Source organism: Lactuca serriola, chromosome 3, assembly GCF_051521515.1.
Source record: "Lactuca serriola cultivar US96UC23 chromosome 3, Lser_US96UC23_V15, whole genome shotgun sequence".
NCBI classification, from domain to species: domain Eukaryota; kingdom Viridiplantae; phylum Streptophyta; class Magnoliopsida; order Asterales; family Asteraceae; genus Lactuca; species Lactuca serriola.
The window spans coordinates 214,894,614-214,915,256 of NC_136410.1; positions in this window are offsets into that span (position 1 = coordinate 214,894,614).

Consider the following 20,643-nt stretch of genomic DNA (forward strand, 5'->3'; position numbering starts at 1 on the left):
GGGGGAGAGTTAGTGATTCATGGTGAGAGGCCTCAGTATGGACCCGCTGTATGTTCAGCAGCAAGGGCTAGGCGCTACCTTCAACAGGGATGCGCAGGATACGTCGCGTATGCAATGGATACCCGGGAGGCGGGTAAGGTAACAGTGAGCGAGGTTCCGGTGGTCCAAGACTTTGCAGATGTTTTCCCAGAGGAGCTTCCTGGGATACCTCCGGAGCGACAGGTGGAGTTCAGGATTGACCTTGTTCCTGGTGCGGCTCCAATAGCCAAGGCGCCGTATCGGTTGGCTCCTCCCGAGATGCAGGAGTTGTCTACGCAGCTACAGGAGCTGCTAGACAAGGGATTTATTCGCCCGAGCAGTTCGCCCTGGGGAGCCCTGATTCTGTTTGTGAAGAAGAAGGACGGGTCACACCGGATGTGTATAGATTACCGGGAGCTGAACAAGGTAACGATGAAGAACCGTTACCTGCTTCCGAGGATTGATGACCTCTTTGACCAGCTTCAGGGAGCATCTTGGTTCTCCAAGATTGATTTGCGTTCGGGTTATCATCAGATGAGGGTCAGGGAGGAGGATATGCAGAAGACAGTGTTTCGGACACGCTATGGCCATTATGAGTTTGTGGTGATGCCGTTTGGGCTCACCAATGCTCCTGCCGCGTTCATGGACCTCATGAACCGCGTATGCAGACCGATGTTGGATCGGTCTGTGATAGTCTTTATCGATGACATCTTGGTTTATTCCATGACTCGGGGGGAACATGAGGAGCATCAGAGAGAGGTGTTGGAGACCCTGAGGAGGGAGAGCTTGTATGCCAAGTTCTCCAAGTGTGAGTTTTGGTTGCGCGAGGTGCAATTTCTTGGATACCTCGTCAACCAGAACAGGATTCTGGTCGATCCAGCCAAGGTCGAGGCCGTGATGAGATGGAAGGTTCCGAAGTCTCCATCTGAGATTCGGAGTTTCCTGGGATTGGCAGGCTAATATCGGAGATTTATCCAGGATTTCTCCAAGATAGTCGTGCACCTGACACGGCGGACGAAGAAAGTCGTGGTCTTTCGGTGGGGACCCGAGCAGCAGGCTGCATTTGAGACGCTGAGACAGAGGCTGTGCGAGGCACCGATCTTAGCCCTACCAGAGGGCGTAGAGGATTTTGTGGTTTACTACGACGCGCCCATTTCTGGGTTGGGTGCGGTACTGATGCAGAGGGGGCATGTCATTGCCTACGCTTCGAGGCAGCTCAAGTCTCACGAGGCGAACTACCCGATGCACGATTTGGAGTTGGGGGCGGTGGTTTTTGCCCTCAAGATTTGGCGGCATTACCTCTACGGGGTTCGATGTACCATCTACACGGACCAAAAGAGTTTGAGGTACCTCATGGATCAGCCGAATCTGAACATGAGGCAGCGTCGATGGTTGGACGTGGTGAAGGATTATGATTGTGAGATCCTTTACCACCCGGGGAAGGCCAATGTGGTGGCCGATGCGCTTAGCTGCAAGGCGGCGCCGATCAGGGACGTTTGCATGAGGATGACCGTGGTGACTCCCCTGTTGGAGCAGATTCGGGAGGCTCAACAGGAGGCTATCAAGGAGGAGCATCGGAAGAGCGAGCGTGTGGTGGGTCAGGTTTCCTCCTTTGATTATGATAGCCGAGGACTATTGACACTACACCGTAGGGTGTGGGTGCCGTATCACGGAGGCGTGCGCCAGATTTTGATGGAGGAGGCGCACAAGTCCCGATTCTCTATTCATCCCGGGGCGACGAAGATGTATAGGGATCTTCGTCTAGACTATTGGTGGCCCTGCATGAAGCGGGATGTAGCATGGTACGTCGAGCGATGTTTGACCTGCAGGAAGGTCAAGGCCGAACATCAGAGACCGCATGGCAAGATGCAGCCGTTGGATATTCCACTATGGAAATGGGAAGATATCACGATGGATTTTATCACGAAACTTCCCAGGACCGCGCGTGGAATGGATTCGATTTGGGTCATTATGGATCGATTGACCAAGAGTGGTCACTTTATCCCGATTCAGGAGAGCATATCGGCCGAGAAATTGGCCGACATCTATATCAGGGAGATTGTGGCACGGCATGGGGTGCCAGTATCGATGATCTCGGACAGGGATGTGCGTTTTACTTCCAGATTTTGGAAGAGATTCCATGACGAGTTGGGCACTCGTCTGCATTTTAGCACTTCCTTTCACCCGCAGACGGATGGTCAGAGCGAGCGGACCATCCAGACTCTGGAGGATATGCTGCGGGCGTACGTGCTAGACTTTGGTGGTAGCCGGGATACCTATCTTCCCCTGGCCGAGTTTTCCTACAACAACAACTATCACGCAAGTATCGACCGCCCTCCCTTCAAGATGTTGTACGGACGGAGGTGCAGGACCCCGATATGCTGGGGTGAAGTTGGCCAGAGGTTCATGGGGAGCATCGAAGTGGTGCTCAAGACGACCGAGAGGATCCAGCAGGTCCGAAGCAGGCTTCAGACTGCTTAGAGTCGGCAGAAAAGTTATGCCGACAAGCATCGATCCGACTTGGAGTTCCAAGTCGGGGATATGGTTTTCCTGAAGGTGTAGCCTTGGAAAGGCGTCATTCGATTCAGGAAGCGGGGCAAGTTGGGCCCGCGATTCATCGGACCGTTCAGGGTCATAGCCCGGGTGGGCAAGGTGGCATATAGGTTGGATCTGCCAGCCGAGCTCAGCCAGATCCATAGCACTTTCCATGTTTCCCAGTTGCGGAAGTGCTTAGCGGACGAGTCAGCAGTAGTGCCTTTGGAGGATATTCAGGTTGATGACAGTCTGAATTACATTGAGCACCCAGTCGCAATCCTCGACAGGAAGTCGAAGGATTTGAGGAACAACAGGGTGGAATTAGTGAAGGTGCAATGGCAGCACCGCAAGGGTTCGGAATGGACTTGGGAGACGGTGGACGAGATGATGGAGCATTATCTTGAGCTGTTTCGGGATCGAGCAGCAGACTTCGAGGACGAAGCCAAAAATAAGTGGGGGAGATTTGTAGCACCCGGTTCCTGGTACGTAAATCTTATTTGAGTATTTCCCTTCTTTTAGCCTTGGACTCGGTGAGTCATAGGTCCGACTCGCCGAGTGGATGCGGGACCCGGGACAAGTTTAAGTTGGCGACTCAGCGAGTCCATATCCTGGACTCAGCGAGTCACAGCTGTTGGATGAAACCCTAGGTTTCAGGGGTTTGCACCCTATTTAAACGACTTAACTGCCCCAGCCAGCCCCCATTCACCCTCAGAGCCCTGTATCTCTCTCTAGCCTTGCTTTCTTGTGAGTTTGAAGTGTTTTGTGGTGTTATTGAAGTTTCTTTGAAGGAAAAGAAGAGGGAATCAAGAAGAGGAGAAGGAGGCCAAGCATCTCTGTGTCATTCCCACGTTTCCCCTAAGGTATAGCTCGTTTCCCCTCTGTTTTTAAGCTTATAGCTCCATAAAAGTCCTTTTTGAGCCATTTCCAAGATTGTGTATGCTTGAGGGTTTGTAATAAGTCGATTGGCCTCTAGATCTAGGCAAGATTGAGCTCCAGGAGCTCAGATCTGTTAGCTTGATGGCCCCATGTTGCTTGTTCACCCTAGATCTACCCTTTTGAGGCATTTTGAGCCCTAAAATCCATATTGGTGAATATCCACACGTAAAGTTGGAAACTTTACGTGTGATTCGTGTCCTAGAAGTCCAGATCTGTGAATGGCATGGACTGGAATCGAGCAAATCTGTGTATTTAGTGAGTGCATGGCAACGACTCGGTGAGTCGTTCATGTGACTCGGCGAGTCTGTTCGCGAGTCTCCGAGTTTGTCCCCTTTTTGTAGTGTCGAGTGAGCAGTGAATCACGGGGTGTGACTCAGTGAATCGGAAGCTGAACTCATCTTTGGAGGAACTCGGTGAGTCAATGCCCTGACTCGGCGGGTTCAAGGCAATCTCCTTAGATCAAGAACAGACTCGGCGAGTTGTTCATACAACTCGGCGAGTCGCAGCATAAGTGTTCTTCGGATGAAGATGAATTCGACGAGTTGTTCTTACAACTCGGCGAGTAGGATGAAGGACTTGAATATCAGTTTAGAAGGAGAACTCATCGAGTCGTCGCCTAACTCGACGAGTAGAAACGGGATCCAGGACAATCGTTTGGATGGTGACTCGGCGAGTTGGAAAGCCAACTCGGCGAGTCGGGTCAACTGAAAGTTGACTCTGACTTTGACTTAGGGCATGGTCAGGGGTAAAAGGGTCATCGTACCCAAAGGTCAATGAGCAGTGTTTGATTGAGTATGTTGTGGGAATTGCAGCCGGAGGATTTCTGGAGCAGCAGCAGCAGCAGTTGGCAGTCAGTTCCCAATCAGATCAGCAGCTACTTCGAGGTGAGTTACCTTCCAGTAGCGGTGGGTCTACGGCCACAATGTCGGCCCACCAGTAGGAGTTATATGTAGATGTTTGTCTCTGTGATATTCATCTAGGTATTACTACTACCTGTGTTATGTTATATGCTAGTATGATATGATGCTATGTGCTAGTGACAGTAGGGGAGATAGTCCCCGAGGTACCCGGTCGGTAGGGTCGAAGGGGTAGTTATACCCAGTCATGATAGATAGATTCTAATCTTACGATACTTGTTATGTGGTAGTAGTAGAGGGAAGGAATAGTTTCCCAGTATCCGGTCGAGAGGACCGAAGGGGAAGCCAGCACCCAGATATGCTAGGTAGTATCCGGTCGAGAGGACCGAAGGGGAAGCCAACACCCAGATATGGTAGGCAGTATCCGGTCGAAAGGACCGAAGGGGAAGCCAGCACCCAGATATGTTGGGCAATGTTCGGTCGAGAGGACCGAAGGGGTAGGTCGGGCACCCAGATATGCCTGACAATATATGTATGTTATGAGATTATGGTATGTGGTGCGGTGGGGGAACTCACTAAGCTTTGTGCTTACGGTTTTCAGTTTTGGTTTCAGGTACCTCCTCAGCTAGGGGAAAGGAGCTGGCGCGGTAGCAGCATGTCACACACACACTCTCTGGTTTCCGCATTTACGAACTTCATTGGGATTTGTACTCTGATATTTTGATTGGTTGTATGATTTGGCTTTTAGACACGATTCACGTTGTGATATGGTTGATCAAACAATGTTTTTAGTTATTAATATTTTCTAAAGTAATGTTTTAAAACAAAATTTTTGGTCGTGAAAATTGGGTCGTTACATCATTTCTCATGACCCATGGGTTTGTAACTCCCATGGACTATCCATGGAGCTCCAAATGGTTACATCCATAACCCATAAACCATGGATCATTAATCCACCAGAAAAGAATTGATGATTGTCATAATCAACCTTATATATTTAATTAGTCTCACTTTGATCACCAAATTAATACTAGATAAATACTTGATCAAATACTAATTAAATAATACTATTATTAGTATATTAGAACTTAAAATATATTAATAATCATAAGTGCCATATTCTCTCATTTAGTCTATCCAAGTATTGCAATGCCATGCAACCCAAATGGAGCATGCCGGGTCGGGTCAAGTACGTACCAAATAAACTTATGAACCTAGACACTATATCGAACAGTCTCCCACATGGATAAGTCTAATAACTATATTTGCAAATATGACTTCAAAATCCGACTAGCAATCGTAGCTCTTTCAAAGTCTCTTGGAATTGAGATGATGATGATACGCCATTTAAGATAAGTGATCATATAATCCTCTACTCTCATGATATCAGCCGGACAAACACATGGAACATGGTCTTACTTATTGTCCAGCATTTGTTTCTCGATCTCCGATTTGTTTCGACATGAACACATCAATTAGGTTCTGACCGTGCCCGGTACATAGGTCAAAACCAAATCATCGAGCGACCCAGATGTCGCTTCTATTTCTAGAAGGAACAGATAAACTTCGACTGATATGCTTGTACTAACTACTTGTTGAATTACTCACAAAGGCACGTTTTATAACATCGAGTTACCAATGCTTTTTCGTACAATCAATGAATAACCAACTCATAGTCAACAACTCATATCTCTAGGTTTGAACATTTATATGATATTACTGTCTCACGATCACTCGAGATAAATTCCATGAAGTGATGCAAGTGAGCGTGGGTTGAATCCAATACTCAGCCCTTATGAGTACTCATGAATGTTGTAGCAACCATTGCATTGTCCAAAGCACTTTAGACAAATCATACAAGCCAGATTCATGACAGTCTTGAATCAATACTTACTTCCAAAGTTTGACCGACTGTGGATGGTCTGAATAACATGATATATACCATAACTTAATTATTCTGGAAGTAAAAACATGCAAAATTGAAACATAGTAAACAATCAACACAAGATAGTAACACCTTACTCATAAATAAATAACAACTTTTATTTATCATCAATTGTCAATTACATTTTACAAGTTTCAGGAATCTAATTATTGAAACTAATATCATCCTTCAGCCCAATGCACCTTGCATGCTGTAAATGCTTAACCCTACTCAGTCCCTTCGTGAGGGGATCTGCCAGGTTCTCATCCGATGATACCCTCTTTGCCACGAGGAGTCCTTCTATTCTATGTCTGATGAAATCGTATTTTATGTCAATGTGCCTAGATCTCCCGTGATCTCTTGGTTCTTTAGCCAAAGCAACCGCACTTTCACTGTCACAGAAAATTTCCATTGGCTCCTTTATAGCTGGTACAACTCCAAGGTCTCCGATGAAGTTCTTCAGCCATATCGCCTCTTTTGCTGCCTCGCTTACTGCTATGTACTCTTATTCACAAGTCGAATCAGCTACTGTCTCCTGCTTGGAACTTCTCCAAGTAATGGCTCCTCCATTTAGGATAAAGACCCAGCCTGACTGAGAGCGGAAATTATCCCTATCAGTTTGAAATCTAGCATCACTATATCCTTCCACTCTCAAGTCATCACTGCCTCCGAGGGTAAGGACCCAGTCCTTAGTCCTTCGCAAATACTTAAGAATGTTCTTTACCGTTGTCCAGTGTGCCTTGCCAGGGTTCCTTTGATATCTACTGACCATGCTCAAAGCAAAGGCCACATCAGGGAGAGTACAAGTCATAGCATACATGATCGAGCCCACAATGGAAGCATATGGTACCTGACTCATTTCAGCTATCTCGGCCTCTGTACTCGGACTCCGAGTCTTACTTAGCTTGGCATTACTCTGGATTGGTAATTCTCCTTTCTTGGAATCTTGCATACTGAACCTATTCAGTACCTTATCCACATAAGTACTTTGACTAAGTCCAATTAGTCTCTTACTCCTATCTCTCAATATCCTTATCCCTAGGATATAGGCAGCTTCCCTAAGGTCCTTCATAGCAAAACACTTCCCAAGCCAGGCCTTAACCTCCTGCAAAGTTGGGATGTCGTTTCCTATGAGAAGTATGTCATCCACATACAACACCAAGAAGCTAACTATGCTCCCACTAGCCCTGACATACACACAAGACTCATCCTTACTCCTAGAAAAGCCAAACTCTTTGACTTTCTCATCAAAGCAAAGATTCCACCTGCGAGATGCTTGTTTCAATCCATAAATGGAATTTTCAAGCTTACACACTTTTAGGGTATTTTGGATCGACAAAACCCTCTGGCTGAGCCATGTAAACATCCTCAGCCAACTTCCCATTAAGGAAAGCGGTTTTGACATCCATTTGCCATATTTCATAGTCGTGAAATGCAGCTATGGCTAACAACACTCTAATAGACTTAATCTTAGCTACTGGTGAGAAGGTCTCATCATAGTCAACTCCCGGAGTTTGAGTAAAGCCCTTCGCAACTAGTCGCGCTGTATAAGTGTGTACCTTCCCATCCATGTCGGTCTTCTTCTTGAAGATCCATTTGCACCCAACTGTCTTACGACCTGGTACATTGTCAACCAAGTTCCAAACTTGATTGTCATACATGGACTGGATCTCGCTGTCCATAGCCTCCTTCCATTTCGCAGACTCAGGGCCTGCCATGGCTTCCTTATAATTATTAGGTTCATCCAAATCTATCAGTGTACTATCACTGATAAATGTATCACCTTCAGTGGTGATGTGATAACCATAATAAAATTCAGGTGTGTTCCTCACCCTAGTGGAACGTCTTGGAGGTACAGACTCATTTATCGGCTCAACAGGAGTTTCCTCCTCAGGTTGGCTGATAGCATTTGAGGTTCCTTCACCACTTGACTCTTGAAGCTCTTCAAGGTCAATTTGCCTCCCACTGTCCCCTTGGCTTATGAATTCTCTCTCACAAAAGACTCCTCTTCTTGCTACAAAGACCACATTGTCACTGGGTCTGAAGAAGAGGTAACCAAAGGATCTCTGTGGGTAGCCAATGAAAATACACATCTCACTTCGGGGCTCAAGCTTGTCATGAGTCTCAAGCCTCACAAAAGCTTCACAACCCCAAATCTTGATGTGGTCCAAATTGGGTACTTTCCCAGTCCACATCTCGTGAGGTGTTTTGGCAACCTTTTTAGTAGGGACTAGATTAAGGATATGAGCAGCAGTCTCTCAGGCATACCCCCAGAAAGAGATTGGCAACGAAGCTCGACTCATCATGGAAAGAACCATATCTAACAAGGTTCGATTGCGCCTCTCAGCTACACCATTCAACTATGGTGTCCTGGGAGATGTCAATTGTGAGAGAATACCACATTCCTTAAGATAGTCAAGGAACTCAGTGCTAAGATACTCTCTTCCTCGATCGGATCGAAGCATCTTGATGTTCCTGCCTAATTGATTCTCAACTTCCTGCTTAAACTTTTTGAACTTTTCAAAGGTTTCTGACTTATGCTTGATTAAGTAAATATATCCATATCTATTGTAATCATCATTAAAAATCACATAATAACGATTAGCATCCCTTGTAGCAACTCTGAAGGGCCCACACACATACGTGTGTACAAGGTCCAACAAACCCTCACCCCTATCACAGGTACCTGTGAAGGGTGAGAAGGTCTCATCATAGTCAACTCCCGGAGTTTGAGTAAAGCCCTTCGCAACTAGTCGCGCTGTATAAGTGTGTACCTTCCCATCCATGTCGGTCTTCTTCTTGAAGATCCATTTGCACCCAACTGTCTTACGACCTGGTACATTGTCAACCAAGTTCCAAACTTGATTGTCATACATGGACTGGATCTCGCTGTCCATAGCCTCCTTCCATTTCGCAGACTCAGGGCCTGCCATGGCTTCCTATAAAATTATTAGGTTCATCCAAATCTATCAGTGTACTATCACTGATAAATGTATCACCTTCAGTGGTGATGTGATAACCATAATAAAATTCAGGTGTGTTCCTCACCCTAGTGGAACGTCTTGGAGGTACAGACTCATCTATCGGCTCAACAGGAGTTTCCTCCTCAGGTTGGCTGATAGCATTTGAGGTTCCTTCACCACTTGACTCTTGAAGCTCTTCAAGGTCAATTTGCCTCCCACTGTCCCCTTGGCTTATGAATTCTCTCTCACAAAAGACTCCTCTTCTTGCTACAAAGACCACATTGTCACTGGGTCTGAAGAAGAGGTAACCAAAGGATCTCTGTGGGTAGCCGATGAAAATACACATCTCGCTCGGGGCTCAAGCTTGTCATGAGTCTCAAGCCTCACAAAAGCTTCACAACCCCAAATCTTGATGTGGTCCAAATTGGGTACTTTCCCAGTCCACATCTCGTGAGGTGTTTTGGCAACCTTTTTAGTAGGGACTAGATTAAGGATATGGGCAGCAGTCTCTCAGGCATACCCCCAGAAAGAGATTGGCAACGAAGCTCGACTCATCATGGAAAGAACCATATCTAACAAGGTTCGATTGCGCCTCTCAGCTACACCATTCAACTATGGTGTCCTGGGAGATGTCAATTGTGAGAGAATACCACATTCCTTAAGATAGTCAAGGAACTCAGTGCTAAGATACTCTCTTCCTCGATCGGATCGAAGCATCTTGATGTTCCTGCCTAATTGATTCTCAACTTCCTGCTTAAACTTTTTGAACTTTTCAAAGGTTTCTGACTTATGCTTGATTAAGTAAATATATCCATATCTATTGTAATCATCATTAAAAATCACATAATAACGATTAGCATCCCTTGTAGCAACTCTGAAGGGCCCACACACATACGTGTGTACAAGGTCCAACAAACCCTCACCCCTATCACAAGTACCTGTGAAGGGTGACTTTGTCATTTTTCCAAGTAAACAAGACTCGCAACTATCATCTGACTTGAGGTCAAATGATTCCAAGACTCCAGCCTTTTGGAGTTAGCCTATGCGCTTCTTGTTAACATGTCCAAGACGACAATGCCACAAGGATGCTTTATCAAAGCTATCAGAAGAATCAATATACAACACATTATTTCCTAGATTGTCTACAACATTCACAGCTTCATATACACCATCACAAGGTATTGCTTTAAAGTAAAATACATCATTGTAATAAACATTAATAGCACCATTTTTATTATCGAATGAAAATGTAAAACCTTGTTTGTACAAGCCATGAAAAGAAATAATATTTCTCGCCATTTCGGGCGAGTAACAACACTTATTCAAATCTAAAATTAACCCATTATTAAGCAATAAAGAATAAACTTCTATCTTCGTAACAGGTGATGCTTTCCTGTTGCCCATGACTAAGTTTATCTTCCCGTGCTCCACTTGCTCACTTCTTCTTAGTGCCTGCAAAACAGTACAAATGTGAATACCACACCCTGTATCAAGCACCCAAGAATTAGCATTAGATGAGTTGTTAGACAATATTGTGTAAATACCTGCATGGGTGAGTTTAACCTTCCCATCCTTTACATCTTGCAGATATTTGGTGCAGCTTCGCTTGAAGTGTCCCTTATCTTGGCAATAGAAGCACTGTGCTTCCTTTGGATTCGAAGAAGGAGTAATGGGACCTTTCTTTGTCCCACTTGAAGAGGAACCATCAAGAGTCTTACCCTTGGTACCCTTCGAAGGGCTTTTCCTCTTCTTACCCTTCCCTTGCCCAATTGAAAGAACAGGGGCTGTTAAAGGAGTAGAAGTAGCAACCGCTTTACCCTTAAGGTCATTTTCAGCTGTCCTTAAGAGTCCTTGAAGTTTGCTAAGTGTGACTTCCTCCTTGTTCATATGATAAGTCATACGAAACTGATCATAACTTGGAGGTAAGGAATGGAGAATGATGTCAATCGCCAATTCCTCAGGGAGGTCAACATTAAGCTTTAGCAACCGGTCAACGAACCTCTGCATCTTCTGCAAGTGGTCGGTGATGGGTTCACCATCCTTCATCCTTGCGGTTATGATGGAAGAAATGATTTCATACCTCTCTTGACGCGCGCTCTGATGGTACCTTTCCATCAGATCCAGGTGCATCTCATAGGGGTAGAAATCTTCATAAGATTTTTGGAGTTCCGGAGTCATTGTGGCCATCATGATGCAGAACACCTTGGTGGCATCCTTCTCATGCACAATGAACTCCGCAAGCTCTTTTGGAGTAGCAGTGGCTTCATTAACAACCTTAAGCTCCCTATCAAGGACATATTCTTTGTCCTCATAGCGGGTAATCATCCTGATGTTTCTGATCCACTCATTAAAGTTGGATCCATCAAAGATGACCTTACCACACAAGTTCATTAGGGAAAAGGAGCCTGTAGGGTTTGAGCCAGCAGCGTTATTGGAAGACATCTGGAATACAAGGAAGATAAGTTTCATTAGATTAAGAGTCCTTAATAAGTCACCAAAATGAAATATTAAGGCTAGGATCCAACAAACTATTTATAGGTGGAAGAGGGATGCCGTAATCCACACTATAAAATATTTGATGGTAGGTAAATGACGATTTACCAATTTCCACCATAAGACGAAATATTTTATTATTAGGTTTTATTGGTTTTGAAACTCTTAGATCTTTTGAGATACATTGAACTTTTCAATGGCATGTTTGAATCTCGAATGTGCCCTCTCAAGTTTGTGACTAGGATGCCGAGGATCACAAACAAGGTGTGAATAACCATACAAATTGACTTGGTACCCTTAACAATATTACCTAATCGATGTGTCGGTTAACCACACATGCTCCACCGATCTATAATAAAGTCAAGTTACCCTTTGCCACTCTTACTAGTCCATGTTAGTGTGCCGGTTAACCACACACACTCCACTAACGACTTGGTAAGGTACAAAGTGTAATTTTATGGGCTAGCACCAAATTCAAATTTTCCTAAAGTAACTAAGATTGGGAATTTATAATGTATAGTTACTTTATAATTCATTATACTTTTAATGAGAATTTAAAGTCATATCCTACCCGTTCGGCTAACGACTCTCCACTGATCAAGGAAGCGGTGGGTGAGAGTGGACACCCATTAAGTCACCATTTTATAGGCAACAACCTTATACCCCCCTTATAGACTGGCTTCGTGAATGAGGCCTACTAACGATAAGAATGAAATATTCTTATACATATCTATATAATAAAATTATAATAATAGTATAAGTGTTGATTTTTAAACTTTTTAAAAATCTAAGGTTTAATTTGGAATTAAAGTATTAGAGTGTAAGACTTTTCAAATTCCAAAACTTGATGGCAAGAATTGAAACTATTCCAAGTCTCTTCAATTTGTAACTTATGAGTTTTAATGGTTCATAAAAATGAAGACTCTTCATTTTATGAAACCTCTTTAGTTCTTTAATCACAATTAAAAGAAGTGAATTTTGGTTATCCATAACTTGAGGACAAGTTATGGACACCATCAATACAATTAAGATCAAGAATTAAACACACATAGTGGTTAGGGATAATCCCTATGATCTTCTAAAAACTCATAAGAACACAAATTCATGTCAAGCAATTTCAAGAAATCATATGAACATATATAATTCTTTGAAATTGTTAAAAGTCATGTAAAATGGATTAACATAATGATTATTATTTTGACAAATAGATTTTACAAGTCCAAAACATATTGGGATAATGATTCTAATCCATTTCCAGCAACAAAAACTCGAAAAATCTGCTCAGCTCGATCCTACTCGGCGAGTGCATTATCCTACTCGGCGAGTAGGATGAATTTGTTCATGGACTCGACGAGTCCTCCCCATGGACTCGGCGAGTACAGTCGTCAGAATGCAAAATTTTTGATTTTCAAGCAGTTTTGCATCAAGTATAGAGAAAACAATCCTAGGCTCTAATACCACTGATGAGTTTTGAGCATTCTAACACTTCCTAAGTGTACATGCAACCCTAATAACCTTGAATCTATGTTTTCTCTATATACATGCAAATTTCATTTTCAAGGTTATATCCTAACTAGCATGGCATGAGGATTACACAAAATATAAAACTAGTAGAAATACATACCTTGTTGTTGCTTGAATTCCTTCAAGACTTTGTGATCCTAGCACCCCAAATGTTGTGCCTCAAATGCTTCACACAACACCACAAAACTTGGAATAACTTGAGAGAATACTTCTAGCACTCAAAATTGGTTATGCCCTCTTTAGTAACCTTACTAGCTCCGATTTCACTAGCCAAATGGTCTCTTTTATAGTGGTGTTACAATTAGGGTTTTCACATGAATACTCTTAATTGTCATGACTCTTCATTTCTCATGACCCATGGGTTTGTAACTCCCATGGACTATCCATGGAGCTCCAAATGGTTACATCCATAACCCATAAACCATGGATCATTAATCCACCATAAAAGAATTGATGATTGTCATAATCAACCCTATATATTTAATTAGTCTCACTTTGATCACCAAATTAATACTAGATTAATACTTGATCAAATACTAATTAAATAATACTATTATTAATATATTAGAACTTATAATATATTAATAATCATAAGTGCCATATTATCTCATTTAGTCTATCCAAGTATTGCAATGCCATGGAACCCAAATGGACCATGACGGGTCGGGTCAAGTACATACCAAATAAAGTTATGGACTTAGACACTATATCCAACACAATCAAGGGTACAACTATGTATAAGGACAGGGGTACAACTTTTCGTACCACCCCCAGCAACCCATGCAATACGGAGGTTTCTTGTTTATGGAAGACACCATGCAAAGTACAAGCTCCGCATTCCATTCGACTCTCTTGCAGTATAAGATACCCCAGTCAGCAATGATCCCAAATATACCCAAATACGATAGAAACGGACCCAAACAAGCAGATAGAGACCTATGAATGGACGATGACATCGCTCTGATTGGACAAGAGATTCATCTGTGAGTATTTCCCAATAACATTAGCAGGGAACACAGGAAAATGGTTGAAAGCGCTTCGTCCAGGAAGCATCTCAAGCTTTGAGCAACTACCATACCTCTTTCTCAACAAATTTATGGAACTTCAAAAAGGAAAAGGAGACGTGAACTCGATCATGGCATGTAAGTAGAAGGAGGGTGAATCTATACATGAGTACTACTATATGTTCACCCTCACGAAACTCAGTGTGCCAGGAGATGAAAAATTCCTTGTTACAAGAGCTTTCACCCAACAAATCCTCCCATGCCACCTATCGAGAAAAATGCAGGGAATAGTGCCGAAAACGAAAAACAAACTCAAATATCGGATGGAGAAGTACCTAAGGCAGGCAGAGGGTGAAGAGCGGAAGGAAGCGGAGCTTAAAGCAGTAGAAAACGTGTATATAAAATAATATGAAATCGGTGCTCGTCCCAACTCCAATCATCAAGACCGCCACGAAGGAAACCATGATAAACATAGCCGACATTCGAGACCCTTGTCTCGAAGGTTCCGCCCCTTTAGCAAGGACGAGCCTCGTAGCAAAAGAGCTGAAGTACACGATGTTGAAAAGACACCGGTGAAAATAGAAAAAGAAAAATGGAGATACTTTGAGTACCACAAGAGTAAGACCTTTGACACCGGTGCATGGACAATGTTGAAAAAAGAGATAGAACATAAACAATTTATTGTTAACCCCGCGTACATCACTAAAGATCTGAGATCCGTGTTTGATGCCGACTCCAAGGAGACTCGAGCTCGGAAGGACACTGGCATGCGCCCGGTAAAGAAGGAAACAAATTTTCGCCATCACAAGGCTGCACGAAAGGAGTGTTTCCTGAGAGGCAAACAACGACTTTGAAGCATTACACAGAAACACCCTCAAAATCAAATTCTCTTCGAAAGATCCCCAAATGCCCAACTGGAACCCTAGGGACCTACTTGTTATTACTACATACATACGCCAAACTCAAATTCATCGAGTACTAATCGATAATGGCAGTAGCATTGACATTCTTTATGAGCACTGGTTTCGTGAGCGACCGACTATCTTTAAACAAGGATTGAAACAATCGACTAGAGGCCCACTCTTCGGGTTCACAGGCCATCAGTTACAAATGATAGGCACCATACACCTCCTTGTTACCATAGTTACTCTAGGTGGTAAGCCTCCCAGCCGACACGGATATGCTCCTCGGATGACCAGAGCTCTTTTAATTCCAGGTCATACCATCTACGATCCATGGCACAATGAAAATTTCCACAAACACCAGATCACCAATGATCGTCACCTTTAACCCCTAAACACAACGTCGTGAATCTATCGCCAACATTAGAAGCAACACACATTCCAAAAAAGTAATGGTCGGATCGCCGCATGTAGAAGCATTCCACCCCAGTGACAACCAATCAAAATCAAGAAGGCAGGGAAGAGAATTCCCTAACAAGAAAATTATTGGGGGGAAGGGCGCGATAGGAACAACAAAGCTTAAACAAAATCCACAAAGGTAGACAAAACGAACACCCACCAAGGTTTGGACTCCTCAAACTTCCTCGCACACCACGTTATGGCAAGAAACCATGGCGGACGACGATGGAGGTAGAATAGTCAGCCCACCCCGAATGAAATAATTGCACCCCGTAATAATGTGGAAGCTTCCCTCTCATACAAAACTAATGAAAAGAAAATATTTATGCTTCAGAATACAGAACAAAGGTGGACGCACACACAAATGGACCATGAGTTTGCGGGAACTCCTACAAAGGAAGCGACGGATGCCAACACAATGCTGCCCAAACCAAACTAAAAAAAATCAACTCAAAACAAATCGTCAAGACCACGGGAATCTCCAATTGGTTCAAACTACGTTCATATAGCCTTGTACATGAACTCTAACCATGAAAATCCACAAGAAGAAAGACCTGAAAATCGCGATAAAGCAAAAAGAAAACAACTAGGCAGAAGGCACCAGGGAACGAGAAGATTCGAGGACCATCCCATGAAGGACAACTCACCTAGAGATGACAAACTCTCATATGCTCAGAAACACGATAATACCTTGAGAAAACAAGTTTGAGCGATATCAGGGTTACAAGAAATTAGACACCATGAGGCCATCTCTTAACAAAATGCACCTGCTAGCCAAACGAGGGGCACGAAGGCAACGTCACTATTTATGGTAACTAACAAGTAGCCGCGAAGACCGAACTCTTTCACAACCACCTACAAGACAAAGTAACACCCGACAATGAGCAAGCCCAATAGCAAGGATGCCATCAGGGAACATGCAAGAGGGATTGTAAGCACAAATGAAGGAGGGGTTCATGCTCCAAGAGTTTAGGATGGAGGGGATTCCCTCAAAATTTGGTTCGTGCATGACTTGCGCCATTGTCCCTAGATCAAGTGAAGAAGCCTGGACAAAGCAGATTTGAGGCGAGTGAAATGTGATCAAACTCCATATGCATAATCACACGCTAGGAAGATAACCCAAGGGCGAAGATCTGGTTTATGCTACAGCAGTCCCTTTCTCCTTTTCTCAAAATATGTAGATGCTTCCAAAGATAAAAACACCATTAATGAAGTAATGAAAGTTTTGCCTTTCTCTTGTTGTTTCTTTTTTTTAAAAGATGAAATTGTTAAAACGTTTTTATTCGAGTTTGACATCACCTGTAAAGGCTGTACATTTTACCAGATGACAGAAAGGACAAATCATCCATGTCATTTGAGTGAAACCATTGTAAGAATGCAACCATAGGCTTCAAAGGATCATAAGCTTTCCCAAAAAACATGTCAGTAAAGCCAAAAGAGCCACAACACCTGACCATGAAAAGTAGAGGCCTTAAAGGATCATAACCTTTCCCTCGAAATACACAATACCTGAGCCCCCAGTCCTCGAGGTGATGTTCTGGTTCTAGCATAGATGACTTGGAGCGAAGTGCAACCCTCATTGGCCTAGGAGTTAGAGCAAAGTCCCAAAAGGGTAATCAGAAAAACATAGCTAAAAAGAACACCCTAACAAAATGAGCCAACCATAGTTCATACGTAAAGGCTAACCATAGCCTTGATCCTAAAAAGATTGACCCACAAAAAAGAGTTAAGTGTTGAACTCCTGAACGTTAGCTCCCAAGTTAAAACCAATACACATGCTTTGGGTCCTAATTTTTTTTGAACAAATAGGAATCACACTCGAGATCCTTCCAGTGCAAAACCAAAAAAGCATGGCCATCCCAAAGGCCAACACTAACCTTTGGGATGAATTTAAGCTTAGGATGGTCAACACGAAGCACCCGGGACAACAAAAAAAGACGCATTAAACCAAGAACAATCATAACATCCAAAGAAAAAGAAAATGAACTTTCTACTGGACAAACTACTGGTCTCAGAGAAGTCATGTAAGGGCCAACACAAACTTAAAAATTATCCCAAAATAATGTCTCCTATGACAACTCGAAATTTTCATTTGTGTAATTTCCGCCGTCAAACACTTCAAATATTAGTCAAAAACATTTCAGTACATTTTTGGCTGGATTTAAGTCCGTTTGGTGTTTTATTTTATTCTTCGTCAAACGATTAAATAAAAGGAAGTGTCGTTATTAGTGAGGTGTAACAAACAAAACAACCAACACATTAGCTAGGAGTTTACGACCAAACAATTGGTGTTTGGGCCGTAAACACCATTTCCCCAAGGACTCATGCATATAGCATGAGTTTACACCCTTTTTCCTCTTTCGCCACTTCCCACCTCAAGAACACAAGGCTTTCTCTCTCAAGTATCATAAGTCCATTCTTCCAAATCCGCCAAAAGTGTAAGTTTTCCTTCCTAAATTCGTTCATACAACACTTAATCTAGTGTTTATACATCATTTCATCCATGGATTTTCGAATTTTACGTAGATCTTCAAGTATTCTTCAAAACACCAAGAAAACCAAGAACACACACTAGTGTTCTTGTGTCCTAAACACTCATATAAACTTCCTATAAATATACTCTTCCTAACTAGTTATTTACTTAGTGTGCTTGCAAATCCATGGAATGAACACCAAAAATCACCAATTGGGGATCTCCCAAAATAGTAAACACCCGCAAAGGGTGTTTTGATGCCCCTAACACCTTCTAATGCTTGGACAAGAGGCTAGAACTTGCATGCATCAACTAAGAACCACACAACACGAAAAGGATGAAGTGGCCAAGGGTTTACGACCGTGAACTCTAGGATTTACGACCGTAAACTCCCAAGGAGTGGTCCAAGGACCGTAAACTCAAAGGGAGTGCCATATCAAGCCCTAACCACTTCCTAAGCCCTTGATTCGAACCTAGAACCCTTCCTTGTGAAACATGAGACCTTGAAACACACAAATACACCATTCCCATGAGTTTGCAGCCATAAACTCATGGGGGAAATGGTCCAAAAACCTTAAACACCGCTAAGGGCTACCATTTGAGGACTAAACTCCAAAGTGAGGCCATACTCTCCTTAGATACAACCCTTAACACTCCTAGCACTTGAAACAAAGTGTTTTAATGCATCAGAGTGTCTTTACTTACTTAATTAAAGGTCAAATAACTAATTAGATACAATTATGTATCACTACATGTTACATAGGATCCGCGTGTGTGTTCAAGTCCTCCCTTGACACCTAGCATCCTACCCGGCACTTCCATCCACTCCACTCACTGCAGGTGAGTTCATACCCCTTAATCGACCTTTTAAATGTTTTTAAATGCTTTTATGGGGGGGGGGGAATACAAGTTGAATCAAACAAGTTATAATATCAATCACATGTGATTTATAACTTGCAACCAAAAGGATTTTCTATAGTTTTAACTAATTTGTCAACAAAACTATTGTAAATCTTTATCAAACTCATATTTCAAGTTTAATTGTTATAAGACTATTTGCAAACTCTTTTGAAAACTTCTTTTGTTCCCAAACCATATCTACACCAATATAGTTATATAAGTAAGACTTGAAGGACTTAGGACTGATAGCTCACCTTACTTCCTGTTCTTGTTTGATTGTGGACTTAGGGTATATTGTTATCTATCCGACTGTCGTTGAATTCTTAGTTATATATTTTATATATTTGTGTTGGATATAAAAGTATTCACTTCAGTTCAATACCTTTGTGTATCAAAGGCATGCAACCAACATATCTATTTAACTATAATAGGTATAGTTAAGGATTACCGCTCATTAGTACTATCACCAGGACACTTACTATAGTTAGTACAGTTATGAGTCAATACATGCTAAATACTATGCAAAGAGAATACTATATACTATACAAGAGAACACTCTATACATTACACCAAGAAATACATTATACTCTAATACAAGAGAATATACTAAAATAGAATGTGGCATACTACTTCTCGATACGACAATTCACTATGCTATCACCGTGTAACCAGAGTCTCCTGGAGGGAGAGCGGGAATTATGTGTATAGATCTATACGGGATAGACACTCCCACATCCCGACTGCTAGCTACAGTCTGAGCCGACTAGGCCCAGGGGTGACAAAATATCACCATACTACGTGTGACCTAGAGGGTCATCTGTTATTCGATCGTCAATCAACATGGTTGCGTACGATTTCACATTCAGACCTTTAATTAACACATTAAGAATTTAAGGCAAAACAAACTCCCTGAGGTGTACTGTATATTTAATACTACCTGGAGTCTGCTTTTATTACATTCATCCGGCAGTGACACTGTCACACCCCCAAACCGGAACGGAGAAAACGTTCGGGGGCGGATGACTTCATGTGGTAACGTAACAAATGAATACATAGTAAAGAAAGCAATACAGCCATCATATATATAATTGAAAGTTTATATTTTTAAAAGGTACATGTTCAAAAGCCAATTACAATATGATGCCAAAATATGAATTTAAACTGGCGCCGCAGCGTTCCTTCTTCAAAAGTTGTTTGTTACCTGTAATTACTGAATCCCTGGGACATACAAGTAGTTTTGAAAGAGTAGATCAACATTTAAGCTGGTGAGTTTCATAAGTATTAAATGACAATGTTTGTATGAAATGAAATGGTTTGTTTGTTTTGTTTGTTTGTTCCTAGAAAATCCCATATTTTCTACTAGCATAAATGTAGCCTTCTATTAAAACCAATGTTTGTTTCTAGAAAATGTATGTATGTATAAAATTTCCAATACGTCTGAAAAAACCCGTAAATCAATGTGTTTTTAATACTCCATGTGAGTTTTATAACCATGCTATTGACTAGAAATGCCTATACACAACGTTCGTCAGGCGTTGGAATGTTCTGACGTTTGTCACCCCAAATGGTGTACTGTAGCTAACAGTAAGGGTGCCGGGTTGTCAAGCCCGTATAGATCTATACACAAACACCATGCTCCCCCTCCAAGGGATTCT